Here is a 21,303-nt window from a genome sequence, read left to right as displayed (position 1 = left end):
GTGTGCGAGGGACGAGGCAAAATAGCCTTTTCCACAGCTCAAAGTGAGCCTCGCAGCCCAGGAACAACTCGTAGAGAGCCACATAGCCAACGATATGTAGGATGGAGGCGGGGGTAAAATTGTGTAATTGGAGGCCGTAGAACTCCAGGAGCCCGCGGAGGAACGGATGAATTGGAAATCCGAGTCCCCTTAATACATAGGGAACAAGGCATACCCGTTCCCCCATAGAGGGACAGGGAAAGCTCTCTGCTTGCTCCCTGCTACGTCTTGAGCTTGCGTTGGTTTTCTCCGAAGAGGAAGGGATGATGCAGCAGAGTGCGTATAATCCATGGACTCAACATTAGTCATAAAGAACTCATATACTTATTGCAAAAATCTAGAAGTTATCAAAGCAAAGTATTACGCGCATGCTCCTAGGGGGATAGATTGGTAGGAAAAGACCATCGCTCGTCCCCGACCGCCACTCATAAGGAAGATAATCAATAAATAAATCACGCTACGACTTTGTTACATAATGGTTCACCATACGTGCATGCTACGGGAATCACAAACCTTAACACAAGTATTCTTTAAATTCACAACTACTCAACTATCATGACTTTAATATTATCACATCCATATCTCAAAACAATTATCATGCTTCAATCTTTTCTTAGTATTCAACACACTCAAAAGAAAGTTTCAGAAATCTTGATTACCAAGCATATTATTATTAAGCAAATTACCATGCTATTAAGAGACTCTCAAAATAATTTAAGTAAAGCATGAGAGATCAATAGTTTCTTTAAAACAAATCCACCACCGTGCTCTAAAAGATCTAAGTGAAGCACATAGAGCAAAATTATCTAGCTCAAAAGATATAAGTGAAGCACATAGAGCAAAATTATCTAGCTCAAAAGATATAAGTGAAGCACATAGAGCAAAACTACTTAGCTCAAAAGATATAAGTGAAGCACATAGAGTATTCTATCAAATCTTAATTCATATATGGCTCTCTCAAAAGGTGTGCACAGCAAGGATGATTGTGGCATACTAAGACACAAAGACACAAATAATACAAGACGCTCCAAGCAAAACACATATCATGTTGGTGAATAAAAATATAGCTCCAAGTAAATTACCGATGGAAGTGGACGAAAGAGGGGATGCCTTCCGGGGCATCCCCAAGCTTTGACTTTTTGGTGTCCTTCGATTATCTTGGGGGTGCCATGGGAATCCCCAAGCCTAGGCTCTTGCCACTCCTTGTTCCATGATCCATCAAAAGAATTCACCCAAAACTTGAAAACTTCACAACACAAAACTCAAAATAGAAAACTCGTGAGCTCCGTTACTGAAAGAAAACAAAAGACCACTTCAAGGTACTGTAATGACCTCATTATTTATTTATATTGGTGTTAAACCTACTGTATTCCAACTTCTCTATGGATTATAAACAATTTTACTAACCATAGATTCATCAAAATAAGCAAACAACATACGAAAACCAGAATCTGTCAAAATAGAACAGTATGTAGTAATCTGTAGCTAGCACAAGATCTGGAACCCCAAAAATTCTAAAATAAATTTATGGACGTGAGGAATTTATCTATTAATCATCTGCAAAAATAATTAACTAAATATCACTCTTCAACTAAAAATGACAGCAGTTCTCGTGAGCGCTAAAGTTTCTGTTTTTTACAGCAAGTTCAACAAGACTTTCCCCAAGTCTTCCCAATGGTTCTACTTGGCACAAACACTAATTAAACACAAAAAACACAACCAAAACAGAGGCTAAATAATTTATTTATTACTAAGCAGGAGCAAAAGGCAAGGAATAAAAATAAAATTGGGTTGTCTCCCAACAAGCGCTATCGTTTAACGCCCCTAGATAGGCATAAAAGCGAGGATAGATCTAGGTATTGCCATAATAGTAAGATAGATTATTAAAACTCATTTCATATTCTCTATGTTTGGCAGCAAGCTTTCTTTGAGGCAAGCAAAAGTAATCAAAAGGACTAAATTTAACGGGACAAAAGTCCCCAAGATCAACCTTGGGAGGTATAGGTTCCTCCTTTGGTCCTTCGTAATGCACAACCAATTCATCATTATAAGCATTCTTTTGACAGAACTTTGTAAGCCTATATTGAAGAGAATATCCTAGCTCATTATTTCGAATAGCGAAATCATCATTAAGTTCAGAAATTCTATCAACTAAAATATTGGTAGGAACCCTTCTTCTAAGATTTTCATTGAAAGCAACATAATCTAGAGATTGAAAACGCATTATTTCTTCTTGATCAAAGAGGATAGTTTCTATGGGAGGACGGCAAGCGTCCACCCTATAATGCGCAAAGATTTCTTTGGCTTCTCTTATTATGAATCTAAACTCATGAGCCAAAAATATAGTAGCGGCACACTTAACAGAAGAATGCTCAATATTAGAAAAATCCAGAAAAATCCTTTATATGGAAGGATGCATGTGCATGAATTGTCTTTCAAGTTCAACTACAAGCATGGCAATAGCGTCCGCAAGACTACTAGTTCTGTGAAGGATAGAACTACCCATAGAAGGTAAAGCACTGGCACAAGTAAAGAAATCTTGAATAACTCCTTTTCCAATAATATTACCACTACCAACACGGAATTTTTTTTGTATGAAAGATGGTAGGTTCTTTAGCAGGAGCATCAGAATTTTCCATGATATTGTTATCGCCCATATTGGTGATAACTTCCCCAATTTCAGACATAACGACAAGCGAGCAAACAAGAGGCAAATAGAGACGGAGGATAGAGAGAGAGGGCGAATAAAACGGCAAGGGTGAATTGGGGGGAGAGGAAAACAAGAGGCAAATGGCAAATAATGTAATGCGAGAGATAGGGATTGTGATGGGTACTTGGTATGTTGACTTTTTGCGTAGACTCCCCGGCAATGGCGCCAGAAATCCTTCTTGCTTCGTCTTGAGCTTGTGTTGGTTTTCCCCGAAGAGGAAGGGATGATGCAGCAGAGTAGCGTAAGTATTTCCCTCAGTTTTTGAGAACCAAGGTATCAATCCAGTAGGAGCCCACACTCAAGTCCCTCGTACCTGCACAAAGCGATAGCTACTCGCAACCAACGCGATTAGGGGCTGTCAATCCCTTCACGGTTACTTACGAGAGTGAGATCTGATAGGTATAATATTTTTGGTATTTTTGGTATAAAGATGCAAAGTAAAAAGTAAAAGCAAAGTAAAAAAAGCAAAGGAAGATTAAAGTGATGGAGATTGATATGATGAGAATAGACCCGGGGGCATAGGTTTCACTAGTGGCTTCTCTCAAGAGCATAAGTACTCTACGGTGGGTGAACAAATTACTGTTGAGCAATTGACAGAATTGAGCATAATTATGAGAATATCTAGGCATGATCATGTATATAGGCATCACGTCCGTGACAAGTAGATCGAAACGATTCTGCATCTACTACTATTACTCCACTCATCGACCGCTATCCAGCATGCATCTAGAGTATTAAGTTAAAAACAGAGTAACGCCTTAAGCAAGATGACATGATGTAGAGAGATAAATTCATGCAATATGAAATAAACCCCATCTTGTTATCCTCGATGGCAACGATACAATACGTGCCTTGCTGCCCCTTCTGTCACTGGGTAAGGACACCGCAAGATCGAACCCAAAGCTAAGCACTTCTCCCATGGCAAGAACTACCAATCTAGTTGGCCAAACCAAACGGATAATTCGAAGAGACTTGCAAAGATAACCAATCATACATAAAAGAATTCAGAGAAGATTCAAATATTATTCATAGATAGACTTGATCATAAACCCACAATTCATCGATCTCAACAAACACACCGCAAAAAGAAGATTACATCGAATAGATCTCCACAAGAGAGGGGGAGAACTTTGTATTGAGATCCAAAAAGAGAGAAGAAGCCATCTAGCTACTAACTATGGACCCGAAGGTCTGAGGTAAACTACTCACACTTCATCGGAGGGGCTAGGATGATGTAGAAGCCCTCCGTGATGACGGCCCTTTTCCGACGGAGCTTCGGAACAGGCTCCAAGATGGGATCTCGTGGATACAAAAAGTTGCGGCGGTGGAATTAGGTTTTTGGCTCCTGTTCTGATCGTTTGGGGGTACGTGTGTATATATAGGAGGAAGAAGTACGCCGGAGGAGCAACAAGGGGCCCATGAGGCAGGGGGCGCACCCTAGGGGGGGCGCCCCCCACCCTCGTGACCGCCTGTTTTGTTCCTTGGAGCAGGTTCCAAGTCTCCTGGATCACGTTCGATGAGAAAATCACGTTCCCGAAGATTTTATTCCGTTTGGACTCCATTTGATATTCCGTTTATCTGAAACACTGAAATAGGCAAAAAAAACAGCAATTCTCGGCTGGGCCTCCGGTTAATAGGTTAGTCCAAAAAATAATATAAAAGTGGAAAATAAAGCCCAATATAGTCCAAAACAGTAGATAATATATCATGGAGCAATCAAAAATTATAGATACGTTGGAGACGTATCAGGCATCCCCAAGCTTAATTCCTGCTCGTCCTCGAGTAGGTAAATGATAAAAAGAGAATTTTTGATGCGGAGTGCTACTTGGCATATTTTCAATGCAATTCTTCTTAATTGTGGTATGAATATTCAGATTAGAAAGATTCAAGACAAAAGTTTATATTGACAAAAAATAATAATACTTCAAGCATACTAATAAAGCAATTATGTCTTCTCAAAATAACATGGCCAAAGAAAGTTATCCCTACAAAATCATATAGTCTGGGTATGCTCCATCTTCACCACACAAAGTATTCAAATCATGCACAACCCCGATGACAAGCCAAGCAATTGTTTCATACTCTAACTTTTTTAATCTTCACGCAATACATGAGCGTGAGCCATGGACATATCACTATAGGTGGAATAGAATGGTGGTTGTGGAGAAGACAAAAAGGAGGGGAAGATAGTCTCACATCAACTAGGCGTATCAACGGGCTATAGAGATGCCCATCAATAGATATCAATGTGAGTGAGTAGGGATTGCCATGCAACGGATGCACTAGAGCTATAAATGTATGAAAGCTCAACAAAAGAAACTAGTGGGTGTGCATCCAACTTGCTTGCTCATGAAGACCTAGGGAAATTTGAGGAAGCCCATTATTGGAATATACAAGCCAAGTTCTATAATGTAAAATTCCCACTAATATATGAAAGTGACAACATATGAGACTCTCTATATGAAGAACATGGTGCTGCTTTGAAGCACAATATATGAGACTCGCTATATCATGGTGCTACTTTGAAGCACAAGTGTGGTAAAAGGATAGTAGCATTGCCCCTTTTTATTTATTTTCTTTTTTTGGGCCTTTTTTTTCTTTGGCCTTGCTCTTTTTTTATTGGGACAATGCTCTATTGAATGATGACCATCACACTTTTATTTATTTACAACTCAATGATTACAACTCGATTCTAAAACAAAGTATGACTCTATATGGATGCCTCCGGCGGTGTACCGAGATATGCAATGAATCAAGAGTGACAAGTATGAAGAAATTATGAACAGTGGCTTTGCCACAAATACTATGTCAACTACATGATCATGCTAAGCAATATGACAATGATGAATGTGTCATGATGAACTAGATGGTGGAAAGTTGCATGGCAATATATCTCAGAATGGCTATGGAAATGCCATAATAGGTAGGTATGGTGGCTGTTTTGAGGAAGGTATATGGTAGGTGTATGATACCGACGAAAGGTGCGCGGTATTAGAAAGGCTAGCAAAGGTGGAAGGGTGAGAGTGCGTATAATCCATGGACTCAACATTAGTCATAAAGAACTCATATACTTATTGCAAAAATCTAGAAGCTATCAAAGCAAAGTATTACGCGCATGCTCCTAGGGGGATAGATTGGTAGGAAAAGACCATCGCTCGTCCTCGACCGCCACTCATAAGGAAGACAATCAATAAATAAATCATGCTCCGACTTCGTTACATAACGGTTCACCATACGTGCATGCTACGGGAATCACAAACCTTAACACAAGTATTCTTTAAATTCACAACTACTCAACTATCATGACTTTAATATTATCACATCCATATCTCAAAACAATTATCATGCTTCAATCTTTTCTTAGTATTCAACACACTCAAAAGAAAGTTTCAGAAATCTTGATTACCAAGCATATTATTATTAAGCAAATTACCATGCTATTAAGAGACTCTCAAAATAATTTAAGTGAAGCATGAGAGATCAATAGTTTCTTTAAAACAAATCCACCACCGTGCTCTAAAGGATCTAAGTGAAGCACACAGAGCAAAATTATCTAGCTCAAAAGATATAAGTGAAGCACATAGAGCAAAATTATCTAGCTCAAAAGATATAAGTGAAGCACATAGAGCAAAACTACTTAGCTCAAAAGATATAAGTGAAGCACATAGAGTATTCTATCAAATTTTAATTCATATATGGATCTCTCATGAGGTGTGCACAGCAAGGATGATTGTGGCATACTAAGACATAAATACACAAATAATACAAGACGCTCCAAGCAAAACACATATCATGTTGGTGAATAAAAATATAGCTCCAAGTAAATTACCGATGGAAGTGGACGAAAGAGGGGATGTCTTCCGGGGCATCCCCAAGCTTTGACTTTTTGGTGTCCTTAGATTATCTTGGGGGTGCCATGGGCATCCCCAAGCTTAGGCTCTTGCCACTCCTTGTTCCATGATCCATCAAAAGAATTCACCCAAAACATGAAGACTTCACAACACAAAACTCAAAATAGAAAACTCGTGAGCTCCGTTAGCGAAAGAAAACAAAAGACCACTTCAAGGTACTGTAATGACCTCATTCTTTATTTATATTGGTGTTAAACCTACTGTATTCCAACTTCTCTATGGATTATAAACAATTTTGCTAACCATAGATTCATCAAAATAAGCAAACAACACACGAAAAACAGAATCTGTTAAAAACAGAACAGTCTGTAGTAATCTGTAGCTAGCGCAAGATCTGGAACCCCAAAAATTCTAAAATAAATTGCTGGACGTGAGGAATTTATCTATTAATCATCTGAAAAAATAATTAACTAAATATCACTCTTCAAATAAAAATTACAGCAGTTCTCGTGAGCGCTAAAGTTTCTGTTTTTTACAGCAAGTTCAACAAGACTTTACCCAAGTCTTCCCAACGGTTCTACTTGGCACAAACACTAATTAAACACAAAAAACACAACCAAAACAGAGGCTAAATAATTTAGTTATTACTAAGCAGGAGCAAAAGGCAAGGAATAAAAATAAAATTGGGTTGTCTCCCAACAAGCGCTATCGTTTAACGCCCCTAGATAGGCATAAAAGCGAGGATAGATCTAGGTATTGCCATAATAGTAAGATAGATTATTAAAACTCATTTCAAAAGGACTAAATTTAACGGGACAAAGTCCCCAAGATCAACCTTGGGAGGTATAGGTTCCTCCTTTGGACCTTCGTAATGCACAACCAATTCATCATTATAAGCATTCTTTTGACAGAACTTTGTAAGCCTATATTCAAGAGAATATCCTAGCTCATTATTTCGAATAGCCAAATCATCATTAAGTTCAGAAATTCTATCAACTAAAATATTGGTAGGAACCCTTCTTCTAAGATTTTCATTGAAAGCAACATAATCTAGAGATTGAAAACGCATTATTTCTTCTTGATCAAAGAGGATAGTTTCTATGGGAGGACGGCAAGCGTCCACCCTATAATGCGCAAAGATTTCTTTGGCTTCTCTTATTATGAATCTAAACTCATGAGCCAAAAATATAGTAGCGGCACACTTAACAGAAGAATGCTCAATATTAGAAAATTCCAGAAAAATCCTTTATATGGAAGGATGCATGTGCATGAATTGTCTTTCAAGTTCAACTACAAGCATGGCAATAGCGTCCGCAAGACTACTAGTTCTGTGAAGGATAGAACTACCCATAGAAGGTAAAGCACCGACACAAGTAAAGAAATCTTGAATAACTCCTTTTCCAATAATATTACCACTACCAACACGGATTTTTTTTGTATGAAAGATGGTAGGTTCTTTAACAAGAGCATCAGAATTTTCCATGATATTGTTATCGCCCATATTGGTGATAACTTCCCCAATTTCAGACATAACGACAAGCGAGCAAACAAGAGGCAAATAGAGATGGAGGATAGAAAGAGAGGGCGAATAAAACGGCAAGGGTGAATTGGGGGGAGAGGAAAACAAGAGGCAAATGGCAAATAATGTAATGCGAGAGATAGGGATTGTGATGGGTACTTGGTATGTTGACTTTTTGCGTAGACTCCCCGGCAACGGCGCCAGAAATCCTTCTTGCTTCGTGTTGAGCTTGCGTTGGTTTTCCCCGAAGAGGAAGGGATGATGCAGCAGAGTAGCGTAAGTATTTCCCTCAGTTTTTGAGAACCAAGGTATCAATCCAGTAGGAGCCCACGCTCAAGTCCCTCGTACCTGCAAAAAGCGATAGGTACTCGCAACCAACGCGATTAGGGACTGTCAATCCCTTCACGGTCACTTACGAGAGTGAGATCTGATAGATATAATATTTTTGGTATTTTTGGTATAAAGATGCAAAGTAAAAAGTAAAAGCAAAGTAAAAAAAGCAAAGCAAGATTAAAGTGATGGAGATTGATATGATGAGAATAGACCCGGGGGCCATAGGTTTCACTAGTGGCTTCTCTCAAGAGCATAAGTATTCTACGATGGGTGAACAAATTACTGTTGAGCAATTGACAGAATTGAGCATAATTATGAGAATATGTAGGCATGATCATGTATATAGGCATCACGTCCGTGACAAGTAGATCGAAACGATTCGGCATCTACTACTATTACTCCACTCATCGACCGCTATCCAGCATGCATCTAGAGTATTAAGTTAAAAATAGAGTAACGCCTTAAGCAAGATGACATGATGTAGAGAGATAAATTCATGCAATATGAAATAAACCCCATCTTGTTATCCTCGATGGCAACGATACAATACGTGCCTTGTTGCCCCTTCTGTCACAGGATAAGGACACCACAAGATCGAACCCAAAGCTAAGCACTTCTCCCATGGCAAGAACTACCAATCTAGTTGGCCAAACCAAATGGATAATTCGAAGAGACTTGCAAAGATAACCAATCATACATAAAAGAATTCAGAGAAGATTCAAATATTAGTCATAGATAGACTTGATCATAAACCCACAATTCATCGGTCTCAACAAACACACCGCAAAAAGAAGATTACATCGAATAGATCTCCACAAGAGAGGGGGAGAACTTTGTATTGAGATCCAAAAAGAGAGAAGAAGCCATCTAGCTACTAACTATGGACCCGAAGGTCTGAGGTAAACTACTCACACTTCATCGGAGGGGCTAGGATGATGTAGAAGCCCTCCGTGATGACGGCCCTCTTCCGGCGGAGCTCCGAAACAGGCCCCAAGATGGGATCTCGTGGATACAGAAAGTTGCGGCGGTGGAATTAGGTTTTTGGCTCCTGTTCTGATCATTTGGGGGTACGTGTGTATATATAGGAGGAAGAATTACACCGGAGGAGCAACGAGGGGCCCACGAGGTAGGGGGCGCGCCCTAGGGGGGCGCCCCCACCCTCGTGACCGCCTCTTTTGTTCCTTGGAGCAGGGTCCAAGTCTCCTGGATCACGTTCGGTGAGAAAATCACGTTCCCGAACATTTTATTCCGTTTGGACTCCGTTTGATATTCCGTTTATCTGAAACACTGAAATAGGAAGAAAAAAAACAGCAATTCTGGGCTGGGCCTCCGGTTAATAGGTTAGTCCCAAAAATAATATAATAGTGGAAAATAAAGCCCAATGTAGTCCAAAACAGTAGATAATATAGCATGGATCAATCAAAAATTATAGATACGTTGGAGAAGTATCACTCCCCGCCATTATAGGTGGCGAGCCCGGGGCGAACGGGCACCATGTACGCCGGAGGGAGAAATCCCTTAATCTGCAGTTCGACTAAACGACTGTGCGGGACTGAACACCTCTCCCAATCACCGGGCTTAGGGCTTCCGGGGCGGGAGGAGGAGTTGCGGAGGTCGGCCATGTAGAATGGATCTTTCCGGAATGCGCTCTGATGGACTCTCGCTAGGGGAGGATGGTATGGATCGGATCTAAGGATCCCCATCCCTTTAATAGACAATTTATTTATCTAGCTAGGGGGGCGAATGTAAAAACGCCCTGGCGCCTCGTATTCATTCGACGCGTGGGAGAAAGCCCTTATTGGGCACAGAAGCCAAGAGGTCCAAACATTTATGGACCGGACACTGCTTTACAGACGTTCGAAAGATGGAGAAGAACCCGCCTTGCAATGCCGAAGACAATACTGCGCGCTGGACTCGTCATCATTGAAGCCTGGTTCGGGGGCTACTGAGGGAGTCCTGGATTAGGGGGTATCCGGACAGCCGGATTATATCCTTTGGCCGGACTGTTGGACTATGAAGATACAAGATTGAAGATTTCGTCTCGTGTCCGGATGGGACTCTACTTGGCGTGGAAGGCAAGCTAGGCAATACGGATATGTATATCTCCTCCTTTGTAACCAACCTTGTGTAACCCTAGCCCCCTCCGATGTCTATATAAACCGGAGGGTTTTAGTCCGTAGGACAACATACAATCATACCATAGGCTAGCTTCTAGGGTTTAGCCTCTCCGATCTCGTGGTAGACCAACTCTTGTATTACCCATATCATCAATATTAATCAAGCAGGACGTAGGGTTTTACCTCCATCAAGGGGGGCCGAACCTGGGTAAAACATCGTGTCCCCTACCTCTTGTTACCATCTGCCTTAGATGCACAGTTCGGGACCCCCTACCCGAGATCCGCCGGTTTTGACACCGACAATCATTCTTGAAGTAGTTGCATCACATGATCTCTGGATTTGGCATGTTTTCTTTCGCATGCCCTGGTCTCACAATGACATCAATGTGTTGCAGCCGTCTAGATTGTTTGCTACTGTCAATGGGCATGAATACAATATAAGTTACTATCTGGTTAACGGTGTATGTTTTCCGTGGGCTACCTTTATCAAGATCATCTCTGAGTTAGTTGGTCAAAAAATGTCTCACGTTGCCCAAAGATAAGAACCATCTACAAAAGAATGTGGACAGGGCATTTGGAGTGCCCTAGGCCTGTTTTGCAGTTGTTCGTGTACCTACTAAATAATGGGATTCCAATACCTTGTAGGAGGTGATGACGTGTTCTGTCATCATGCACAACATGATCGCCGAGAATGAGCATGAAGATGTTGTCGCGGCTTTTCAATTTGAGAACATGGGTGATCCTATCGATCTTCCAAATCAGAAACCTTTCATGTTTGATGGGTATGTTCAAATGTATGAACAAATTAGGCATGAAGCAACTCAAGAACATATGTGCTAGTTGATTTCAAGTTTAAACTGCTTTAATTTGAAAATTTTATTGGATTGTAATATTTAAATTAGAATTACTGCCACATTTGAACCTTTTCAGTTATTTATGATTTGATACCCGGTTTTTTTGAGCTTGTGGACTTAAGAAAAGAGGCGAAAGTTTAGGAAACAATTATGTATGGTCGATTTTCGCATCATTGATCGTGGATGGCCCCATCAATCCGCAGATGGATACGGCGTCCAATTTAGGGGGCGTTGATGATGCCCTCACGCAATGTTTTGCTTACTCGAATGGCTCACAATAATTTGAACCTCCCCTGCCCTATGCAACAGTGATTCGGCTGCACAGGCGCATGGCCTGTTGGCCACATGGAACGCCGTACGTGTAACGCGTGCTCGATCGGCTACGTCTAGCTCTCGCGGTGGACCGACGCCGCGGTCGGATCTAGAGGTGTGAGGCTGCAAGCTGCCCGCACGTCATTTTTGACAATCCTCCCACTTTTGGGATTCAATCATTCAATGATAGCCGGTTCTTCCTCCAAACTATTTTAGAATCTGGCCTCGGCGCCAAAGAGTGTGTCGCCGGATTAGTGCGGCTCGGGTCAATTCCATTTGACTCTGCTGGACTTCTGACTCGGCCTGCCAAAGGGCGACTCAGCTATGAATATCGTCTGGGTTCTCTCACCTTCGCTAATTGCTCCAACAACGGTGAGAGAGAGAGAGAAATCCCGGGATGTGTCCCGCGTCTTTCCATTAGTTTAGGTGTTTTTGTTTGTCTGCTCCTGTCTTCGGCTTCGGTGGCGGCGATAAGGTTTCGAATATCTTCGATGTGACGGTTCTCGCTGTTGTTGGTGTATGATCTGGGACGTAGTGTCTGCGTCATCGACATTCTTTCAGCTTTGTGTGGGCTCCTTGTGCATATTGGTCATGGCTTTGGGGTGTGATGTGAAGCTTCAACTGCGGCATCGAGCATGGCTCACGGTGTGTGGGGGTGTGTGTTCGACGATCTTCTAGGATTTGGTCGGTTTTGGTCTTCGGTGGATCCGGTTGTATTCAGCTGACGCTCGTGATGTAATTGTAAGGAGTATTTGCAGACCCTCTTCGACGTTTTCTTGGGGAAGCGATCCTGCTTCTCCCGCTCAACATCGATGAATTCTCAACCGCTATTTCTACAAAATTCTAGGTGTAAACAAGTTTGCTCCGTTGAAATAGAGACACAAATGTGGCATCGAGAGTTGATCACGACAAGCCACCGATGGATGCAAGTGTAAGAAGACTTTTTTTAAAGAAGTGTAAGAAGACTTTGACACTCTTAAAGATTTGAGTGCCTTTTTTTTCTTGTGAAGATGTGTTTGCAAAACCATAGTGATGTTTAATATATGAGATTAGTCCTTTGGCCACAAGAAATACTCCCTCCTTCCAGGTTTATTAGGCCACTTTCATTTTTAGTCAAAATTTAACCAATAAAATATAAACTATATGTCACAAAAACTATATCATAGAAAACTTCTTTCAAATACAAATCCAACAATATACCTTTGGTAGCATACATTTTGTTAAATTGTGATCCAAATTCTACCGTATTGGACTAGACGTAGTACATACGGTGTGGGCCTTTGCGTTGGTACCGACGCGTACGAGTACAACTCGTTTACTTGTCCTCCAAGGACTCTCATGTATTGCCCTCATATATACCACATGTAGTCGCAACTCAGACGGCCTGTCGTCTCGTGCTTGTAATACTCCTCCTCATAGTGATTGCGCCTTCGTGCGTCTATGGTTTTCTCCCGCAAGGGTTTCCATGTAAAAATCCGTGTCTCTCATGTCTCGTTTATTTCTCGTTATTATCTAACAAGTGGTATACATAGTCAAATGTCATATACGAGAAGATTTGAGACCAAGAGGATTAGGGTTGCATGTGCCGCCACCGCACGCGTGTCTTGGCGATTCGTCTAATCCGACAGCAAATCGATTTCCGCTGCTGCACGCCTACGAAGCCACCGAGTCTCCCGCCGAGTCGGAGACGAGGTCTTCGACACGAGGTTCAAGTACCGGGCAGCAGGTACAATTTGATTGCTGCTGGTCCAGGGCGATCTGTGTTGCTGCTCGTAAGTCCCGAGACTGCTACGCTGCTATCGTTGCTTCGCATCACGTGAAATTCACCGAGCCGTCCTTGCTTCTCCACGTACTGGATTCAAGTCCTGAGGCAGCCACCATATACTACTTTCACGTGAAGCTACAGTTTGACCACTAATTGCTAGTACGTGACTAGTACTAGTTCATTAGTGCGTTGCTACGTCCACTGCCCGTAAATACTATCAGGTGCTATCTATTCTATTTCCGTTTGTTCTGCATATTAATTCTGTCAAGAATTGTTCTACTTCGGACTTATACTACTTTATGCACAGATTTATTTACTCATGGTTTCCATGAAGTACGATCTTCCGCCGTTGGACCGTAACACAAGGTTTACCCTATGGCAAGTCAAGATGCGGGCGTTGTTGGCACAGACCGACTATGACGAAGCACTGGATAGTTTTGGGAAGAACCGAATTGAGGACTGGACTGATGAGGAGAAAAGAATTGATCGTAAGGCTTTTCAAAAATTCAACTCCATTTGCATAATAATATTTTGTAGGAAGTTTTGAGCGAGAAAACTGCCGTCGCTCTATGGTTAAAGCTGGAAGGGATTTGCATGACTAAATATCTCACCAGCAAGATGCATCTGAAGCAAAAAATATTCCTACACAGGTTACCCAAGGGAGGTAACGTTTTGAATCATATTTCAGAATTTAAAGAGATCATCTCTGATCTAGCTGCAATGGAGGTTAAGTATGAAGATGAAGATACTGTTTTAATGTTACTTTGTTCACTGCCAAGTTCTTATACCAATTTTAGAGGCACCATGTTATACAGTCATGATACCCTCACGCTTAATGAAGTTTATGAAGCTTTGAACTCTAAGGAGAAAATGAAATTAATGGTGTCTCCTGATGGTTCAAGTTCATCCCAAGCAAAGGGATTATCTGTTGGTGATAGAATAAATGAGAAGACCTCCAATAATGGAAACAGAGGCAAAAGTAAGAACGACCACAGGGGCCGGTCGCAATCCAGAGACAAGAAATATTGCAGATATTGCAAAAGAGACGGGCATGACATCTCAGAGTGTTTCAAGTCGCAAAACAAGAAAAAGAGGAAAGGTAACAAACAAGGTGAAAATTCTGCTAACGTTGCTCGTGATGATAGTTCCGGTGATGCTCTTGTCGTTATTGCTGGATGTGCTTAGACCAATGATGAGTGGGTACTTGACACCGCATGCACTTTAATATGTGTCCACATAGAGATTGGTTTAATACTTTTGATTCCACTAGTTCTGCTGGTTCTGTTTTGGGTTTTGATAATTCACCATGCAAGATTGAAGGCATAGGTTCTGTTCGAATCAAGATGTTTGATGGTATAATCAGAACTTTGTCAGATGTTCGGTATATTCCGAAGATGAAGAGAAATCTTATCTCTGTTAGTGCCCTTGATGCAAAGGGGTACAAGTATTCAGGTGTAGATAGTGTTTTGAAGGTCACCAAAGGCTCCCTTGTTGTGATGAAAGGTGACTTAAGTTCGACCAATGGTCTTTATTACCTTCGAGGTTCTACCGTTTCAGGTAACGCTACTCCAGTTATTTTAAAGAATTCTGATTGTGATGCTGCTAACCTTTGACATATGCGTCTTGGACATATGAGTGAACTTGGTTTAGCAGAGTTAAATAAGAGAGGTCTTCTTGATGGATATGAACCTGGTAAATTGAAATTTTGTGAGCATTGTATCTTCGGCAAGCACAAGAGGGTGAAGTTCAACACTTCGACTCATACAACCGAAGGTATTCTTGATTATGTGCATTCTGATTTATGGGGACCATCTCGCAAGAAGTCACTAGGTGGTGCTAGTTACAAGTTGACTATTATTGATGATTATTCAAGAAAAGTATGGCCTTATTTCTTGAAGCATAAATATGAAGCATTCTCAACTTTTAAGGAGTGGAAAATTATGATTGAGAGACACACGGAAAAGAAGGTAAAGATACTTTGCACTGATAATGGTATGGAATTCTGTTCTAAGCAATTTAAGAATTATTGCAAGTCTGAAGGCATTGTTAGACATTACACCGTTCCTTATACTCCTCAACAAAATGGTGTTGCTGAGCGTATGAACAGGACCATTATTTCTAGAGCCCGTTGCATGCTGTCCAATGCAGGTTTGCATAAGCGTTTTTGGGCTGAGGCCGCTTCCACTGCTTGTTATCTCATTAACCGTTCACCATATATTGCTCTTAATAAGAAAACTCCAATTAAGGTATAGTCTGGTCCACCTGTTGATTATTCACAGTTGAGAGTTTTTGGTTGCATTGCTTATGCTCATGTTGATAATGGAAAATTGGAGTTTAGGGCTGTTAAGTGCATCTTTCTTGGTTATAAGTCTGGTGTTAAAGGTTTTAAATTGTGGAATCCTGAAATTCAGAAGGTTGTTATTAGCAGAAATGTTATCTTTAATGAATCTGCTATGTTACATGATGTTTCATCTACTAATGTTCCCGTTGAGAGTGAACAACAGTCTATTGTTCAGGAGCCTACTATTCAGGTGGAGCATGTTATTGATTCAGGTGATACATCTGGTAATGAAATTGTTGATGCACATGATGAACCCGTCGTTAATGATGATCATGTCACCCCCACTGCAAATCAGCATATTGTTCCGCCCATTTTGAATCTTGCATGTGACAGAGTTAGGCGGGGTATTAATAAACCCGACAGATTAATTGAAGAGTGCAATATTGTTTCTTTTGCTTTATCTGTTGCAGAAGAAATTGAAGGTAATTCTGAGCCTTGTTCATATTCCAAGGCTATTATTCCTGGTGGTAATAATAAGTGGATGACCGCTATGCATGATGAGATGGAATCACTTGAAAAGAATGGCATTTGGGATTTAGTAAGATTACCTAGAGAGAAGAAACCTATTCGTTGCAAGTGGGTTTCAAGAGGAAAGAAGGTGTTTCTCCTAATGATGAGACAAGATATAAAGCAAGGTTAGTTGCTAAAGGTTACAGTCAGATTCCAGGTATTGACTATAACGAAGTCTTTTCTCCTATTGTGAAGCATAGCTCTATTTGCACTTTACTCGGTATTGTTGCCATGCATGATTTTGAGCTTGAACAATTGGATGTTAAAACTGCATTTTTACATGGAGAATTAGAGGAGGATATTTATATGGAACAACCTGAAGGTTTTGTTATTCCTGGAAAAGAAAAGCTTGTCTGTAAGTTAAAGAAATCTCTGTATGGATTGAAGCAATCCCCTAGACAGTGGTACAAGAGATTTGACACATTTATGCTCTCTCAAGGTTTCAAAAGGTCTAATTATGATAGTTGTGTTTATTTGAAAACTATCAATGGTTCAACTATTTATTTGCTCCTTTATGTTGATGATATGCTTATTGCTACAAAGAGTATGTCAGATATTAATGAACTAAAGAAGCAATTGAGCAATAAATTTGAGATGAAGATTTTGGGTGCAGCAAAGAAAATACTTGGCATGGAAATATCTAGAGATAGACCGTCTGGAAAAGTATATCTAAGTCATAGAGGATATATTGATAAAGTTCTTCGTCGTTTTAATATGCATAATGCCAAGCCGGTGAGTACTCTGTTAGCTGTACACTTCAAATTATCATCAACCTTATGTCCTAAGTCAGATGCAGATATTGAGTACATGTCTAAAGTTCCCTATTCGAGTGCAGTTGATTCACTTATGTATGCCATGGTTTGTTCTCGTCCGGATTTATCATATGCATTGAGTGTTGTCAGTAGATACATGGCTAATCCTGAAAAAGAGTATTGGAGAGCAGTTCAGTGGATTTTCAGATACCTACGAGGTACTTCTAATGCTTATTTACAGTTTGGAAAAACTGGAGATGGACTTGTTGGTTTTGTTGATTCTGATTTTGCTGGTGATTTGGATAAGAGAAGATCGCTCACAGGTTATGTTTTCATCATTGGTGGTTGTGCTGTAAGTTGGAGAGCAACTTTGCAGTCTATTGTGGCTTGTTTCACTACTGATGCCGAGTATATGGCTATTTCTGAGGCATACAAAGAAGCTATCTGGTTGAGAGGTTTGTATTTTGAGCTTTGTGGAGATTCATCTTGCCCTACCGTATTTAGTGACAGTCAAAGTGCTATATATCTTACAAAGAATCCAATGTATCATGAGAGAACAAAGCACATTGATGTCAGATATCACCATATTCGAGATGTTGTTACTGAAGGTGATTTGAAGGTATGCAAGATAAGTACTCATGATAATCCTGCTGATATGATGACAAAGCCAGCTCCGACCAATAAGTTTGAGCTTTGCTCAGGCTTAGTTGGTATTTCTCACTAGTCCTATGGACTTTGACGCACAAGGTGTTTATGCTGATTTGGATGGAGCTATCTACTTTCTTCGACTACTGGAGATAATTTGACTTAAGGTGGAGATTGTTAAATTGTGATCCAAATTCTATCGTATTGGACTAGACGTAGTACATACAGTGTGGGCCTTTGCGTTGGTACCGACGCGTACGAGTACAAATCGTTTACTTGTTCTCCAAAGACTCTCATGTATTGCCCCCATATACCCCATATAGTCGCACCTCAGACGGCCTGTCGTCTCGTGCTTGTAATACTCCTCCTCATAGTGATTGCACCTTCGTGCGTCTGTGGTTTTCTCCCGCCAGGGTTTCCACGTAAAAATACGTGTCTCTTATGTCTCGTTTATTTCTCGTTATTATCTAACACATTTTATATATTTTTAGTTGAACACATGATCAAACTTGGACCCAAAATACAAAGGGATCTAATAAACCCGGATGATAAAGCTTTGGCAAGCGTGATATCTAAAACAGGGGCTCTCACTCGAGTCGGGACTAGCAGTTGCAAAACAGAACAGAACGTGTAGTACTTCATATTCTATAACTTTTGTATTTTATTTACATAATTATATTTTAAATATATAATTTTAAAAAATAAATGGAGGAGTGCTCCCTCACATTTAACCGACTAACTCGAGCAACTGAGACTTGAACTCGGCCATTTGCGCCGGTTCGAGCAGCGAGACCGATACCTGCACTCCCAGCCCGTCCCTGGCGCGCATCAGCGCCACCTGGCCGTCACGGTTCATCCTGGTATTCTCCGTCCGCCTCGGCCTGCCCCACCCGAAGTCCGCCAGCTCGTAGGCCCGGAAGCTCGACGCGCCAGACACGTTCATCAGCCGTTCCAAGGCGACCGTGAACGCTGGTGCCAGGAAATTGCACCCGGCCATCGGGTCCTCCGTCTTCTTGCGGACCTCCTCCTGCACCGCACGCGCCGCGGCCGCCAGGGCATGCTCGTCGCGGAGCTCGCGCGCGGGGAGGCTCGCGATGCATCCGGTGAGGCACGCGCCGAAGTATCCCGCGTCGACGGGAGGCTCGAGGCAGTGCCGGGCATCCGCGAGGAAGCCGACCATCACGTCGTCGTCCGAGGCGAACGGCTTGCACCGGGCGAAGCACGTCCAGGCGAGCGCGACGACCGCGATGAAGGTGGACGGCGGCGCCGCGCCGTGGGCTTCGCCGAGACGCACGATGCGCTCTTTGAGGCGCTGGATGTTCCGCGCGTCCAAGGTGAACGTCCGGCGCGTCAACCGTGCATGGTCCTCTAAGAGCGGCGCCGGATATGCCGCTGAAACGCGTTCGATTTGTCACGCACGTCGTGGATGAAACAAATTTGGGCTGAGCAATGAACATACCTTTGGTAGATTTGGCGCGTACTTTCTCAAGAAGCTCCTGGCCAGCTCTTGGCCACCAGGCAGCTTGACGAGCGAGCGGTCGAAGCACGGTGTCGCCGCCCGCGTCTCGCCTCGGCACGCCGTCGCCCACGCCTCGACGAACGTCCACAGCGACCACCCGTCGGCGACGCCGTGGTGCACCGTCACCCCGACCGCCACGCCTCCCTCGAAGCGCGTGGCCTGCACGGCCAGGACGGGGGTCGGCAGCTCGCCCATGTCCACCTCCGGCGCGAGCCGCTGGAGCACGCGCACGTCGTGCTCCTCGTCGCCGGCGAGGCGGTGGATGTCGGCGTCGGACTCTGCGACGATGAAACCGACGCCGTCCGAGGAGGAGCAGACAATAGCAACGTCGCCCGTGCCTTCGAGGTGTACGAGCTTGCCGGCCAGTGGGGCGAAGCTGCGCAGAGTCGCGGCCGGGAGGAGCTGAGGGACTGGAGAACGTCGTTGAAGTGCGGCAAGTCTTCGCCCTCGTACAGCAGGACGTGCTGCAGCACCGGGACGACGACCCACTGCGCCTCCATCGCCGTGAGCTTGATCGGCTCTGGTGACACCATGGCGGTTGCCGGCACGTCGACGTAGCTCGCGTGGATTACTCTCACCGGAGACATGGCGCGCCTGAGCAAGCAGTGGCGGCGCCTTCGTGGGTTTTGTGTGGGAATGATAGGATAGGAGCTGACAAGTGAGCAGAGAACGCAAACTAGCACGACGCATGTTCCTAATTGTGGACATGTAATTAATTCTAGATCTATCACTCCAGCCAAAAGAAATAATATCTAGATCTATTATACCCCACCGACTACTACCGTACAACAACCATGACAGTTCTGCTAAAATGCAAGCGCCTCGCTCTATCTTGAAGAGTCAAATTTCCAGTGTGTAATTTTGTTAGATTTAGAGACATTTTACGGTGCATCATACTTCTGTAAATAGTGGGTAGTATATAGGTGATCCAATGGTCATTATTGATCCCTGTTTTTTTCTTTTGAGGACATTTTAGTAATTGGATGTAAGGGTAGATTAGTCCTTTTTTAATGATAATGTTATTAATTAATACTCCCTCCGGTCCTTTTTACTCCGCACATTAGCTTTGTCTGAAGTCAAAGTTTGCTAAGTTTGACCGAATTTATATTAGAAAATATTAACATATATAACATCTAATAAATATAATATGAAAATATATTCCGAGATGAATCTAATAATAAATGTGTTGTTATGTGAATGTTAATAATTTTTTGTATAAACTTGGTCAAAGTTGGATGAGATTGACTTCAGATAAACCTAATATGCAGAGTAAAAAGGACCAGAGGGAGTAATATGGGTAATTGCAGTGATTAATAACGTAAGTAATCACAACTGGAATAGAATCGCCATATCTTAGGATTTTTTTTCAAAACTATGACGTATTTTGTAGCAATTTCGGAAACTATAGCACATAACGAAAAAAATGCAAAACTATGACCCTGTCGGCCACGTGCAGGCCGAAAAGGTAGTTTTCGGCCAACTGTTGGCCGAAGTAGGGTTATCGGCCTTGCCATGGCCGAAAAGTGGTTGAGCTGGCCGAAATTGCTGTTTTCGGCTGCTGTTTGGCCCAAAAGATCTTTTTGATCAAATGTAGGCCGAAAAGTACTTTTTGGTCTACACTAGGCCGAAAAGTACTTTTTGGTCTAGTGTAGGCCGAAAAGTCCCTTGGGCCCACCTTTCCGTTATCTGTTGGGCAAGACTTCTGCATCCTTGAAGGGCAATAGTTCTGCATCGACGGATGGCAAAAGGACCACATCATCGAAGGGCAAGAGGGTTGCATCAACGAAAGGGTTGGCGGGAAAATACATTGGCCAACAGTTAACGGAAAAAGGTGGTCCAAGGGACTTTTCGGCCTAAACTTGACCAAAAAGTACTTTTCGGCCTACGATTGACCAACAAGTACTTTTCGGCCTACACTAGGCCAAAAAGTCCTTTTCGGCCAAAGGGTGGCCGAAAACACCCCTCTTCGGCCAGCTTTGCACCTTTTCGGCCAAGGCATGGCCGAAAACCCTATTTCGGCCTAGAGGTGGCCGAAA

General features: G+C 42.3%; 1 pseudogene; it reads right to left on the bottom strand.

Annotated features, from left to right (window-relative positions):
* Positions 1-18,367: 18,367 nt before the first annotated feature.
* Positions 18,368-19,912, bottom strand: LOC123186412 (phenolic glucoside malonyltransferase 1-like; annotated as a pseudogene).
* Between the last annotated feature and the right edge of the window lie 1,391 nt (positions 19,913-21,303).

This window comes from Triticum aestivum, chromosome 2A, assembly GCF_018294505.1.
Source record: "Triticum aestivum cultivar Chinese Spring chromosome 2A, IWGSC CS RefSeq v2.1, whole genome shotgun sequence".
NCBI classification, from domain to species: domain Eukaryota; kingdom Viridiplantae; phylum Streptophyta; class Magnoliopsida; order Poales; family Poaceae; genus Triticum; species Triticum aestivum.
The sequence above is the reverse complement of the archived record's forward strand: the minus strand, read 5'-3'. Positions and strand labels throughout refer to the sequence as shown.